Raw genomic sequence first — 12,680 nt, 5'->3', positions numbered from 1 at the left:
TAAATACCTTGTGTAAAGACTGTTAATTATTACTTGAGTAGCTGCAAGAGAGTCAGTGGACAGGTTTAGCATCAGTGCATGAAATCTGTGTGCATGATTAGCAGGGATCTTGTGAGTCATACCGTACAATGATGCTAGCTTAAAATTTAAGATTCAGGATTGCTAAATCCAGACATCTGGTTGGTGGGACTTTAAATGAGACTGTGGCCATCCGGCACACAGGTTTCCATCCCTGGTAGTATGAGCAAAGGGGGACTCATGGGGACTGGGGGAGAGGTTGGGACTTTAAATGAAACAAAACAATAAGGGCAGAACGAATCCGTAAATAAAATAAAATAGACTGTTTATTAATGACAAAAATGGACATGGTAATAGATAATGTGTTTAAAATGCATATAGAAACATTGTCGATCAGTCATAGATAATTCTAATAGTAACAAAATAGACATAGTAACACGTGAAAAACGATGTAACCAGCAATTATGCATAAAAGGTATACATGGTAGATCAATAAATATGTTAAAGTGCATGGTAGAAGCATGGCTGATCAATCCTAGAGAGTTCTAAATGACATGATAAACAGAGTAGCACATGATGGGCACTGTGATCAACAGCAATAAAGCCAATATAGAAAATACACAATAGAGACATGATCGGTCAAACATGGCAGATGATAGAGGTAACATGATAAGCAATGTAACATACAATAACGATGTAACCAGCAATAATGCATAATGGGTGTACAAGGTAGATCAATGAGTATATATAAAGTGCATGATAGAGACATGACTGATCGAACATGGGAGGTTCAAGTAGTAACCTGGTAGACTATATAGAGTATGGTAAGTACTGTGATCAATAGTGTATCCAAAAATGACATAAAATATTAATAATATATTGCATAAAAATACATGATTCGAACATTCAAATGCCCATGGTAGTATCCAAGATTAAGGTGAAAAGGCCTCTATGCGGTAGGCTCTACGCGTTTCATGGACATATTCCACTCATCAGGAGCAGGTAGGAGCTAGGGATACCTATGGTAAAAGATAAATGGTAATACATTTCTAGTTAGAGGTAAGTAACTAGACGGGAAAGAGGGGGAGCTCACAACAGTGGTCCAAGCACTCTTACCTAGGGTATTGAATAAAACAGGGTAGCAGATAATAATGTTGATCAGAAGCAAGGGGAGAAGCATGTCCCCCCCCCCCCCGGGAGCTGAAGTGGCAACAGACTGGCAAAGATCCGACCTCAAGATGTTGGGGGTGATGAGGTAATGAATACCTAGGCCACTGGTGTGGTGGTAAATTTGAGCCCATAGGGCTTCTGTAAAAAATGTGTGAAAAAGCTATGCATCAGGGTAATGAGCTAGACTGATGAAAAACAAAAATCAGGGAGATGAGACATTAAAATTGTGGAAAAACCAACATATGAATTACCAAGTGAAGAAAATATATGTCACATAGGGTGGTGGCTGGTAAGCTACCAACATAAAAAGTGACAAGGTAGAAAATGGAGACAATCAGGAGGTGTACCTGAGGTAGATGCCAAAATGTGGGTCAGTGATCGTGGTCAGTGATGGTGATGAGGAGGAGGAACAGCAAGCCTGCCAGAGTCTGCCCCACTAATGTCACGCCAAGCGTGCTGAAGAGGAGTGACAGCCGCACACAAGCATACCTTGCCTATATGCGGACGTCCGGCTCCTCCCTAATGACGCATGCAGATGAAAAAATCCACACGTCAACACGTGGCGTCACCAATGATGACAAACGTGTATGCGTGAGAGGCGTGGCGCCGATGCGCAGTGAGTGCAGCCCCGTGGACAATGACGGGGGCGGGGGAACATCGCAGTGCGCATCGCAGCTCTCAGATGGAGAGACAACAAAGCCAACCCCCCAGAGAACGTAAGTCTCAAAATAAACATGGCAGGTGATCCACATCTAGCATGCAATCCGGGGCGGCATGAGAGCCAAGTCAACAGTAAAACATGGGGTATTATAGTAAAAAAAATTGATGTTTCCATCCCCAATAGGTTGAAATTAAATTTTCAGGATTGCTAAATCCAGACATCTGGTACACAGGTCTCCATCCCTAGTAGTATGAGCAAAGGGGGACTCGTGGGGACTGGGGGAGAGGTTGGGACTTTAAACACATTATCTATTACCATGTCCATTTTTGTCATTAATAAACAGTCTATTTTATTGTATTTACTGATTCTTTCTGCCCTTATTGTTTTGTTTCATTTAAAGTCCCAACCTCTCCCCCAGTCCCCACGAGTCCCCCTTTGCTCAATGATGCTAGCTTGTTCTAGGTCTTCAGTAATGTCCCTTTGGGTTTGCAAGGCCCACTGTATAGTCCTGTCTTAAATGAGAAGTTCACCTTTTGACAAATAAATACATGTGCATTTATTATTTTTTGTTTTTGGAGCCTGTAAAGCATTGCACCTGTGATCAGCAGATCACTGGTGTCATGCTGGTCTCCTGCAGATCTGTCAGTGTATCGGCAAGCCTATTCCATCTGACAGGAAGAATGAACAAACTCTTAGCGCCGTAGTTGTTCATTAAAAACTACAAGCAGACAGCCCTTCCTTTCAGTTTTCTATTCACAGAGCACTGTGAGTGATGCGGCCAGGTGGACGGAACATGTTTTTTACTATTTTGACAGCTGGGGGAATGGGGAGAAGATTCCCCGTTGGCTGTCGCATGGGGGGGGAGCCGGAGTTGCGGGTGCCAGTGCATTCGAAACATGTTAGACCACTAATATGGGTGTAACATGTTATGAAAGGTGAACTTATCTTTTAAAGGTATAAACGGATATCCCATTGCTGCAGAATTTGGTAAAATCATCCGCATTTTCCTATGGTACAGGAAGCAGAGATTTGCTCCTGTTCTGCTGAGGTCAGCCACACAGGAGGACATCTCAGGAAGAAGACAGTCCATAATATAGGTGCTCAGATGAAGTACTGCTTTTATCAGCCTGATTTGTTTAGGTGTAGAGATATACGCCACGTTCCAGTGGTCAGCACGCTGTTGAGCTTTTAATGTATGTAAGGTCAGAATGCACTTGAGGTTTTACAATAAAGTTTTTACTCTCCAATAGTTATAGAACTAAATTGCAGAATTATTTGTCAGGATAGACAACACGTTTTTCGGTATCGCATCAGAAAACCTTTTCCTTAATCGTTTAAAACTTTTTTTACAGTAGTTTGGAACACTGTATTGTGATTCTGCATTGAGGTTCTAAATTCTTAAACCACACCACAGAGTATAGTTTTGTCCAAAAACAGTCGGTCTCTTGTGTTAGATCAAGGGTGTCCAACTTTTTGATCTTTCTGGGCCGCATTGGAAGAAAAGGAATTGTTTTGGGCCACACATAAAATGCACCAAAAATAAGAATAGCTGATGAGCAGAAAAAGTCGAGAAGCTTGCAGGTTACCAGTCACTGATAAAGTTTATGTACCTATATTTGTAATATTTTTTATTCTAAAAGTAAAATAGGGAAAAATGTAAAAGTATAATATTTGACTCTATTTTTAATAAACGGACGCATCAATTTCTGGTTGTATGATTGTAGTAGCAATTCTCAATAAATCTCAAGACTCATTAGATATTTTGGTTGTAATTTTGCCCTTTCTGCGTTTCATCCTTGAAAATAATTGCTCACAAATGTAGGTGCTGCCGTAAACGAATGACATGAATAAGGTGTGATTGTGAAGAGTGGGAGATTTTTCTTTAGGAAGAGAACGTATACAAGTCCAATAAAGAAACACTTTAAAAAAAATTTTGGCTGCTTTTACAAAGTATAAATGCATATTTACGCATTATTCCCCCCGAAATGTATACATGTATACAAAGTACGTTTATGATATTGTGTTGAGCCGCATTCATAGCAATCTTTGGTTGCAGATAGGACACCCCTGTGTTAGTTTTCTTGCACTAATAACTCCTCATAGTTGCTATTAGATTTTCCTTGCCATGTTATGCAGAAAAGTACCCTATATACTCGAGTATAAGCAGAGTTTTTCAGCAAATTTTTTGGTGCTGAAAAAGCCCCCCTCGGCTTATACTCGAGTCTCTCTGATCTGCATACCTGATCACGCAGTCAGTTGGTGGCCGTGAAGTGTAACAAAGCCCCGCCACCTCCTTGTCCGTGATAGGCAGAACACTGACTCACTGCTGGGAAACTGAGTGTTCCACCTATCGAGGAGGAGGTGGGGCTTTGTTACACTTCACGGCCACCGACTGACTGTGTGAAACAGCGGGAGATCAGGCATGCAAATGGGCACAGTGAAGCTGCAAATGGGCACAGTGAGGCGGCAGATGGGCTTTGTTGACCCTCTTTTCCACTTACAGTAGCTGCTGCATTTCCCTCCCTAGGCTTATACTCGAGTCAATACGTTTTTCCATTTTTTTGTTATAAAATTAGGTGCCTCGGGTTATATTCGGGTCGGCATATACTAGAGTATATATGGTAACTAGTCAGTTACTGTGGGCAGAGAAAATGTTTTGCTTTGTTTACTCTGCTAAATAAGACACATTTTTCCACATATTGTGGCACTTCAGAAAATGGCTGCATGCAGCTAAACAATTATTTGAAATTTTGGTAACCTTTATTTTAGCCCTATTTGGCATTAGAATTTATTGTCTTTTTCATCATCGTAATCGAGATATTCAACAGATATATCAAAAGAGAAGTGTTCTTGTGTCAGATGCCAGATAGAGGGGAATTATGGCGGACAGCTAGGATACATAGATCTTCCCGCTGCATGACTGTATGTTGGCTTTGTTGCCGTTTGTGTTGAGTGGGAAGATAAATGCACATATTAAGTGAAATTACAACCATAAATTGCCTTTTAAAGACATAACATTCCAGTGAACTTTCCTAACAGCAGTTCTAGTTGGAGTTGATTAAAGGCATATGACATTTATATTGGTAAGCTCTAATTGTGTGCTTTTTACACTTGATAAATAGTTGTTATCCCTCTAAAGCCTGTCTGTGAATAATAAATCGGCATGCTCTTCTGGATTTCATGTTCAGGTAGTTTTGTAGTCCTAAATTGGATTAGCAGACCTAGATCCAAACTCGGAATGCAGTCAGGCGGATCCCGTTTTGTACTACATAAAGTTTTTATAAAGTTCAAATACAATTTATGAGTTTTGTGTTTTTAGTGCTAAAAATTATATTTCTGAAATGTGACAGATTATCATGTGGGCTGTTTAATACACCAACAGTATTTGGTCAGCTTTTATTAGGCTGCGTTCATTTATAAAAGGTTACATTTCCCCTTTACCTGGCTTTGTTAATAAGATCTTTTGTTCACTCCTGTGTTTCTTAAAGCTTTGCATTCATAAAAGGATAAATATTCCAATGTTGTGTCCTGTGACTGTGTTTAAAGCCATTGATCCTGCTAAAGCTCCTCTGATTTGCTTTCACATTCACTCAAAAACCAAAAGTAGAAACCAAGAAGTGGCTTTTTTTTTTTTTTTTTTGCATCCATGCTCCTCCCTAACATTTACCTTACTCCTGTCCTCTAATCCAGAGAGCAGGGGACAGGGCTCAGGAGTGAGCATGCACATCTGCCACAATAGAAAGAGGCTTGCCATTTGTGCAGACACAAAAGAGGAGGGAGCTAAGATTGCTGGAGGGGAAGCCCAGAAAAGCAAGTAAGGGGCCATTGCACAGAGCAGATAATTATAAACATGTGTATTATTTGATAATTATTAAAAATGTACTTTATAATTCCTTTCAATCTTTTAGATCAGTGGTTGCCAATCTCAGTTCTCATGTACTCCCATATACTGCCAACTAGCCTTGTTTTCAATATTTCCTTCTCCTTGCACAGGTGCTTTAAATCAATGTCCGAGGTTCAGCATTTCCACTTAATTTTTTTTATTAAAAACAGAATAAAAAGCAATAGTCCTACTCACAAGGAAATTTGAGTAAGCGCTTTTCAGACAGCTGGACTGGACCTTACGGCACCTGCCAGTAGAACCTCAGACATCTGGACAGCTGACACGTTTCTGGGGCGTACCCCCTTCTTCAAAGCCTAAGGGGTCCGTGGTAACTCTCTCCTGTATGTCCTCCTTTAATATAGGTATGTGTGTGTGTGCACATGTGCAAAGACGGCCCCCAACACAGGTGACCACTGATTGTCAGGCCCCACCCCCCTCACAAAGTCCCACCTATCCCCAGTGCCACCCCAAGGCATGCACTCTATCAGGGGGACCCCTTGGCTATCAATAGACAGCTACATAGTAGATAGCCTTCTTAATTTAATAGGTCACAGGCTAATGAGAGAGGTGAGCCCGATCTAAAGTAGGGGACACCACATCTGGCCAAACATAAAAGTCCTTATCTGCTCCCCTTCATACTACAGGAAAGGCAGAAAACGAAGTGGCGTCGTATACAGCCGACACCCCAATGCACCAAATGTCCCCAATCATTGCATGGCTATCTACTATGTAGCTGTCTATTGATAGCCAAGGGGTCCCCCTGATAGAGTGCCTGCCTTGGGGTGGCACTAGGGATAGGTGGGGCTTTGTGAGGGGGGTGGGGCCTGCCAATCGGTGGTCACCAGTGTTGGGGGCCGTCTTTGCACATGTGCGCACACACACACATACCTATATTAAGGAGGACATACTACAGGAAAGAGTTACCACAGACCCCTTAGGCTTTGAAGAAGGGGGTACGCCCCAGAAACGCGTCAGCCATCCAGATGTCTGAGGTTCTACTGGCAGGTGCCGTAAGGTCCAGTCCAACTGTCTGAGAAGCGCTTACTCAAATTTCCTTGTGAGTAGGACTATTGCTTTTTATTCTGTTTTTAATAAAAAATGTAAGTGGTAATGCACAAGGTCGGTGCGCCCTCCTTACTTTTCTTTTTGTTTTAGCCATATGAACACCCTTTGTTCTGTGGAGGGCTACAAGACTTCAGACTTTGCCGTTAGACTATACGGCTGTACCCGGTTTTGGCGAAACACCAGAGCGCAGGAGGTTTTTTGTGTTATAGAGGTTCAGCATTATCTAAGGGAAATACCAAAAACATGGCATATTTTGGGGGTACTTAGACACTGAAGTTGTTCTAGAGTATTCTAGGAACCTCTATTAACTTATTGAGCATCTTGGGTTTCAGGACTGCTCGGGGAATCTGTACAGTCATCGTGTGTGCAAGCACCAATTGCTGCTGCTTTATTTCCTGGGCAAATGTCTAAGTGGACAATTTGGCTTCATGTTTGCTTTAAATTAAAAGTTCACCCTTGTCAACATGTTACACCCATATTTAGGATGCAACATGTTCAGCTACCTCCCCACACACTGCAGATGGATTGTATTTTTTTTTTATAATATAGACTCTAAATCACATTGGGCAATCTGCTTGCGAATGCAATCCGACTCTGCCAAGGCTGGCATCCACCCATCAAGGAATTTTAATATTTCCATAACGTCTTTAAATAGCCAGCTTACTGCTTGCCTCAGACCTGAGCACTCTAATTGAGGCGGGGGGCTGTGATGTTTTCCAAAAGCTATGTTCACCACCCTGCCAGCACCTCCCACCAACAATGATCTTCCTGCATTGCATAGAGAAGAAGTCTGTGGAGCTGTAATGTGCAGATGCAGCCAGGATGGTGAGACTTGCAGCACTGAATGTAAACCTTAACCTGAGTCCGTGGCTGGGTGCAGCCAGGACAGTGAGATTTGCAGGGCTGGATGTAAGCCATAACCTCAGTCTCTCAAGGGGGAGGGTGATTTCAGTTGGGTCAATACAAAGGAGCAAAAAGGATAAGTGTCCTTTTTACATTAAGTGCCTTTATGCTTTAAGCAAATAGAGTATTTAAAGCTGAACTCTAGCTTTTGCTACACTTCACATTGTTTGGGTCAAGATGTCCCTCACTAACATGTAGCTGAGGCTACATACATTATACTGCACTGTGTTCTGGGTTTGAGCCGAGACTTCCAGTCTCCTACCCGGAAAACACTATTTTCTAGCTGACTGGCACTTTGTATTCTGGCAATGAATACAAAGCTTCCTCTGATTGGTTGAGTCAGAGGGGAGGGCAGTCAGAGGAAGTTTTGTATGCCTTGCTAGAATACACATCTTTCTCTGATTGACTGAGCGCTGGTCAACTAGATTCTAGTGTGTTTCGAGTATGAGACAGGAATTCTGGGCACAAACACGGAACACAGTGTGGTATGCTTTGTGTAGCCTCAGCTTCATACAGTTTATACCGCACATCCAGTGGTCTTGAAGGTTAGGGATATTGTCTGTTTGGGTCAGCTTGGCCCGATCAAACTATGTAAAGTATAACAAAATCTTAAGTTCAGCTTTAATCTGTAACCGCTACATTTCTTGTACCCAAAGTTGGGATTTAGAAAAAGGATATTGGGTTTAGGTTCCGTGCAGAAACATTTGTGTGTACAGTATATATAAAGTTGAAAATAAAGAATATTGGCTCGTGTCTCGGTTAGACAGCAAGTGCATTATTATTTGGATTGCATCAGACTTTCATTTTTGAGAACTCATATAGGCATCTGAATATTTTTGTAAAAAAAAAAAATGATATTGCAAACAAATCTTTTGGTAAACAGTAAAGATTTTTATTTTATTTTTAATAATGAAGCTGAAAGTAATCTGCCCTCATAGTCTGTGTCTACTACATTGTCGCATTTGTGGGTATAATCAGCGAGGCACTTTACATGCGGCGAGCCGATGGATGTAAAGTAATACACACGATCGGAAATTCCGACAAGAAAACCGTGGCTTTTTTTCTGACGGAATGTTGGCTCAAACTTGTGTTGCATACACACGGTCACACAAAATTCCGACCATCAAGAACGCGGTGACATACAACACTACAACGAGCCAAGAAAAATTTATTTCAATGAGCCTGCGTTAAATTGATTCAAAGCATGTGTGTTTTTTGTGCGTCGGAAATTGCATACACACGATTGGATTTTCCAACAAGAACTTTTCCGGTCTGAAAAATTGAGAACCAGCTCTCAAATTTTTGCTGTCGGAAATTCCGACAGAAAAAGTCAGATGGAGCCTACACACGGTCGGGATTTCCAAAAGCTGCTATCGAACTTTTCTTGTCGGAAACTCCGACCGTGTGTATGCAACATAAGACACAGCAGGGAGCGTTTTCGTCAGAGCAATCTCTGTAGCAGTGGATGCGTTTGAAAAGTTGTAATGGAAATCCAAATTCTTGTGCTTAAGGCTTGTACTTATACCAGCACTGTTTTAGATAAATGTCTTCCCCTCTGCTAAATTGTGATTAGTGAGCATCTTAGGGAAAACAATAAACGTAATATGCTTTCGGTAAACACAAAACACAGCTTCCAAATCCTCTCTGATTGTTGGTAATTTAGTTGAGTTCTGTCTTGGAGTCTCTGCAGGCTTTTTGTTCATTTATTGAACCGTGTTTCTTACTTTGTCTGTTATTTAAAATAATTGTTTTCCTTATTTCCGCTACTTTCAATTTTTCCTGACCTCCCGGCATCGGTAGTTTGTCTCGGCTTAGGTTTGTTGTCTCAGTTGATGTTAGATCTGTGATCAGTAAATTGCTGTTTGATCCCAGGTAATACTTAGTTCACAATATATTACTTAAATGAAACAAACTTTTTTGTAAGTATTTTTTTCTGATTTGTACATTAATATGAATTGCTCCAAAATGACTGCAGTTTAAGGAAAAGAGCAAGTAAGTGTATTACATTAAATTTCCTTCCAGAAGTACTTTGAATACTAAGAAGATGCACCGCTGAGGAGAAAAAAATAAGTTTCGAGTTTGTTTTATTCCTCTTTGCCCTGCTTTATCCAAACATTAAACCAGACAGAAAATGTAAACCTTTAAAACTTTAAAGTAGATCTCGATTTTTAGCTTTAACATTTTAATGTAATTTCAAATAGTTCCTTTTTTTTAATGTGCGGCTTTCATTCAAGGAGCACCTAGTTGGTTCCTGTTATAAGGTGACAACTTTTCCCCAGTAGTGCCCCTGTGTTGTCACCCTGTCATATGGACCCTTGGTTGAGACTAGGTTGCTAGCCTGCACAGATTGGCTCGTCATTGTTAGAAAGCCAGTTCATGACAATGATGCCCAGCGAATGCTGTAGCTAGTTCAGGAAGTTGAAGAATAAGGCTGGAGAAATTCAGAATTTCATGAAAATAAATCCATAGTAATTTACAGACATTCAGTGGCCAGCTCCACCAAAGTTTGCGAGAAATGATATCTTGGACTACCTGAGATGAGATTATTATGTAATTATTATCCACAATATATTCCCGGATATCTGAAAATAAATATTTACTGGTTGTTGATTCTGAACTCAACGGGTTAATTGTAAGAGTGACTCATTCATACGGTTAGATGCTAATGCTGTCACCTCCAGCCATCTCTCTGTTCTCTGTGCTAATTGACCTTGCTATTGTGTAAAGGTGTCCTGTGTTTACACTTATGATAATGTGTATTATATAGCAGTTGAGAGGAGATGGGACGTCTTCTCTGAAAGGTCATATCTCGGAGTCACCTCGTCTGGGTAAATGATTAGTTAATTAACTCATGTTAATTTATGTTCTGGTTACCTCCTCTTTAAACTGTATATAAGGTTGCATTCTTGGTTCTATTAAACACTCCATGTTTAGCACACAAACAAGTCTCGTGTTGTTGTGTGTTGAGGGCAGCTGGAATATCTGATATCTATATCCAGACTCATAGGAAGCGGTATGTGACGGAAGCACTCAAGTGGAGTGTGGGACGTTCTGTTACACAGTAAATGTAATAAAAAAGTTTAAAACAAGTAAATATGATATACTTTCCTATTTATTTACTTGATTTTGGAAGTATAAGGATTAAAAATAGTCACTACTGATTGAGAGAGTGACGTTCTGCTTTGAGCATACATCTCTGTAAAGGGCCGTGGTTGCCAGCACAGAATTTACTGGTGTACCCTGCATCCAAGTGCAGGCAGTCCCATTCATTTCCACTGGGATGTAGCAACTGGACGGACACAGCCACTGGCCTCAAACTGACAATGGTAAAACTCTGTTACGGAACAAGCACTTGCATGGCTGTCAAATTGGAGCTAGCAACTGTCTGTGATGTTCCAATAAACATGAATGGAACTGCCCGCACACGGATGCATGGAACACCTGTGCATCCCATGTGGGCAAACACAGCCCTTCCAATGAATGTATGCTTAAATACGCCTTTGTGAATGAGAAGTTAAAATCGTAACATTGTATAATACTATTTGAATGAAAAGAAAGCCATAAAAGTTAGTTTCACTTGACCTTCAAAACTTTTGGGCTAAGCCCTGCCCAGCCATCATCCTTTTTATCCCAACTCCTTGAACGTCTAGTCTACAACCGATTGATCGTCCACCTTGCTGCTGATAACCTTCTTGATGCCCTTCAGTCTGGATTTTGTCCTCAACATTTTACAGAAACTGCTCTCCTAAAACTAACAAACGATATAAACGGCCAAAACTAAGGGACACTATTCTGTACTCCTACTCCTGGACCTCTCTGCCTTCAATACGGTTGACCACCCCCTCCTAAAAAAAAAAAAAAATAAAAAAAAAAAAAACTCCACACCTTTTGGTCTCCGTGTACTCTTCGCTGGTTCTCTACTTGCCTATCCAACCGCACCTTTAGCGTTACTTAAACTCTACTTCCTCCTCTTCCATTCTCTGTTGGCGTCCCCCAATGTTCTGTTCTTGGACCTCTCCTATTTTCAATCTACACCTCCTCCCTGGGTCAACTGATTGCCTCCCACGGCTTTCAATACCACCTCTACGCTGACGACACTCAAATCTATTTCTCTGCCCCTCAACTCACTCCTTCATTCTCCTCACGTATCACTAATTTACTATCGGATATATCAGTTTGGATGTCGCACCACTTCCTCAAACTTATTCTATCCAAAACTGAGCTTATCATTTTTCCTCCCCTGCGTGTCTCTTCCCCTGATCTCTGTCAAAATCGATGGCACAACTATCAGCCCATCCCCAAATGCTAAGGTCCTAGGCATAGTCCTGGACTCTGAACTCTCCTTTTAAGCCTCACGTCCAATCACTGTCCAATCACTATCCAAATATTGCCGCCTCAACCTCTGCAACGTCTCCAAAATACACCCCTTTCTAACCAATGACACAAAACTATTAATTTGCTCCCTGGTCATCTCTCGCCTTGATTACTGCAACTCCCTCCTCATTGGCTTACCTCTGCATACTCTATCCCCCCTTCAGTCCATCATGAATGCTGCTGCCAGACTCTTTCACCTTACCAACCGCTCTGTCTCTGCTACTCCTCTCTTATTTCCTCCACTGGCTTCCGCTCACCCAATGAATTAAATTCAAAATACGAACAACTACCTACAAAGCCATCCACAACTCTGCCCCCAGCTACATCACTGACCTAGTCTCTAAATACCAACCTAATCGTTCTCTTTGTTCTTTTCCAGACCTTTTGCTCTCTAGCTCTCTCATCACCTGCTCCCATGCTCGTCTCCAGGACTTCCTCAGAGCCTCTCCAAGCCTATGGAACTTCTTACCCAATCTGTACGTCTTTCTCCTTCTCTAATAGCTTTTAGAGGATCCCTGAAAACCCTTCTCTTCAGAGAAGCCTATCCTACCCACACCTAACTGCATTTACATTATTGTCCATCTGATCATCCCCCACAGCTACTAC

The 12,680-nt window shown here is 41.4% G+C and overlaps 1 protein-coding gene across 13 annotated transcripts in view; it reads left to right on the top strand.

Moving 5' to 3' along the window:
• PARD3 (par-3 family cell polarity regulator) overlaps positions 1-12,680 on the top strand; it is a 768,046-nt gene that overhangs the window by 338,132 nt on the left and 417,234 nt on the right. The window lies entirely within an intron of this gene.

This window comes from Rana temporaria, chromosome 5, assembly GCF_905171775.1.
Source record: "Rana temporaria chromosome 5, aRanTem1.1, whole genome shotgun sequence".
Classification (NCBI taxonomy): domain Eukaryota; kingdom Metazoa; phylum Chordata; class Amphibia; order Anura; family Ranidae; genus Rana; species Rana temporaria.
Note: the sequence above shows the minus strand (reverse complement) of the source record. Positions and strands in the feature narration are given on the sequence as shown.